A 2,891-nucleotide genomic window follows, 5' to 3' on the forward strand; every position below is an offset into this window, starting at 1 on the left:
AGCGGATATTTTAACCCTGTCTCGCTGGTCATTGTGAGCCAGACGACCCTCTTTTATAGTTACTGACAGTACAAGAGAGCAGACAATTAATCCGAATCTGCCAATAAGCGTTTCCAATTAAATCTGTGTCACTGGACTCTCACACCACACATCGCTAGAAGTGCGTGTATTCTGGCCGGGGCCGCTAGTGTGAAATCACGCGGCGCCATGTGAGTTCCCGTCGCGGACCAAAGGCCCGCTTCAGGTTTAATATTTCTTCGTGTGTTGTCTCTTTTCACACATTGCTATGAGACACCTTTTCTTCATGAAAACAGTTCATGTTATGCTAGCAGACGACAAAAGTTTATCGTAGTCTATTTCCTTTCTGGCTTTTTAAAGACATGATTTTATGTACCGATCTAATACCTTCAAAATTAATTTGTGCAGGACTACTTGTTTCGCCATTTTACCTTTCACAGCCTTAGCAGCCTACGTAAACATCTGTTTCCGAGACAAAAACTACTGTTTTCTTTGCTTACAGCATCTTTGACACAATAATGGGAACTGTATTTGTAATATTATTTCTAGCTCAAACTGCCATTGCTGTAAATAAAACACGTGAGCGGTTAAGTATTTTATTTCTTTGTTCGAGCCTATGGTTTTCCTCTACAAACAACAGGGAAGGAGCCTCAAACAACGCATTATCCAAGCGGGAAAACAGAACAGAGAATGCCAACATTCGCTGGGAACGTTATCTACAAAAATGATGGCCAGTGCATCCACCACCGGAAATCTATCTTCAAGGCCAATTAGAACCCAAGTAATCGTTTACAGAGTCAACTCTGACGGTTGTAAACCTAAACGTCTTAATAATTACAAAGAACAAGGAAGACATGTTATCGACATGATGCCAAACACATAAGTGGGAAATATTATGCATTCAAAAACTCACATAGGCACAGAAGGAAATCACTAGAAATATAGTGCATCTGACTAGCTGTAGAAACACCTTACTTCATGTATGTCAGTACCATATTCGTTAGATCAGACATGATATCGACCTTTTTCGATAAAATAATAAAATACATTTCATGTAACTGGAATACAGGTGATTCCACAGCTAATACCACTACGGTGCCATTTTGCAGAAGATTCAACTTCAGGAAGGCCAAATGAACATCCTTTCAGAAGGAACTTGACAAATCCATTGTGGATCTCACGACCTGACCACTACATCTTAAAATTACAGGGCACTTGTAAAAATAATGAAATAATCTCAAGACAATACATACTACGAAACAGCAATTCATCCAACATTTCTCACATACGCCTAGGAAACTCAAAACTAGATATGAGAATCTATATAGAAAGACACTTTTATGTAAGAAATCATAATATGTGGTGCAACAGTGATGGAAATGCGAAATGAAGTGAAGCAAAATAGATGGACTGAGACAATGCCGACAGTGTAAGTCACACACCACAGGAAAATAACTTGAAATCCTACCAAAAATCTCAGCATTGATCCAAAAGCTTGCAGACAGCCTGTTGTGGTAATACCTAACCAAGTGGGCTATCAACTACTCTTGAATGGAAAGTTCAATGCAAAACACCAAAAAGTAAAAATTATCAGGGTCTTACAATCGGGAACCCAAACGTTCTCAGAACTTTTCACAATGAGTGATCTGAGCAGTGAATCTTAACGTGACATCAGTATTACGAAATAGGGTCAAGTGGCTGAGGTAGATGATAATTGTGCACGGAGCAGACAAAACATTTTGGCCTGTGAACCAAAATGTGGACTCTATGGCTCTTCAACAGTTTCCGAGAAACTTACAGCTCCCCCCAAGACGTGGCGACAGGCGAGGATAGTGGCCCTGCTGACGCGTGGAAATAAACCGGATTCGCCAAAAGCCTGCCGCCCTACGTCTTTGTCACCTGTACAGATTGTGTTAGAGACTCATTCTTTATCTGTATAAAACTTTTCCATTAATAGGCTTGTTTTAGATCTGGTACATCATGCACCAGCCAAATTCTGTACTCGATGGAATATATAGAATGACAAGAAAATAAAAAGATTTCAAGGTTAGCTTTGGTCAATCATAATTCTGCATACAATGCAGTAAAAAAAATCCCTCTTATTGAAGGTCTATAACGAAACAAGTGACTAAGTGATTACCATTTTGTCAAGGTAGTTGAGTCTCTTCCACAAAATAAAAAAAAAATCGTTCTCGATGGAAAAAGAGCCGCTGGGTGCATTGTGCAATTATAATCCTAAATGGTTTTCTTAGAGTGTGCCATTGTAATTCACAGCAGACAATATACAACGGTTAGATCCCGATAACATCAGAACCACTGACTCAAAAGCATCAACAAATGTGTTCAAACATTACTTCTTCATTTTCCTACCTCAGCTGCACTGACCAGTTTGGTTGTTGATGACTAGTTTCGAACGTGTACTTAAACTATCGAACCGATACCTGACTAGTTCTAAAAAGCTTGATTAAATAACAGTTGTAGGTATTGCCGTGTTCACAACTGTTTACCTTTGAACAATCTGTGACCTTAATATAAGTGTGTTATATACAGTGAGTCATCTGTTATCGGTAACTGAAGGACGCTTGTTGTGAAGAAACTCTACCTATGTGAGTGAACCGAATAGTGTTCTTCTTGCCTTGTTTGATGTCTATGGTCATAATGTTGATTTAATGAATGTGTTACTGGTTTTTCTTATACAAATTCTAAATCGGAAGCTATATTTGAATGAATGTATTCTTATATGTAAATGTATGTTTTGTTGTTGTACTTTTATGTAATGGCAGTTGTTTGTTGCTAATGGGGCATAAAGGTTCAAATGGTTATGAGCACTATGGGACTTAACATCTGAGGTCATCAGTCCCCTAGATTTAAAC

Source organism: Schistocerca piceifrons, chromosome 3 (genome assembly GCF_021461385.2).
Source record: "Schistocerca piceifrons isolate TAMUIC-IGC-003096 chromosome 3, iqSchPice1.1, whole genome shotgun sequence".
Lineage (NCBI taxonomy): Eukaryota > Metazoa > Arthropoda > Insecta > Orthoptera > Acrididae > Schistocerca > Schistocerca piceifrons.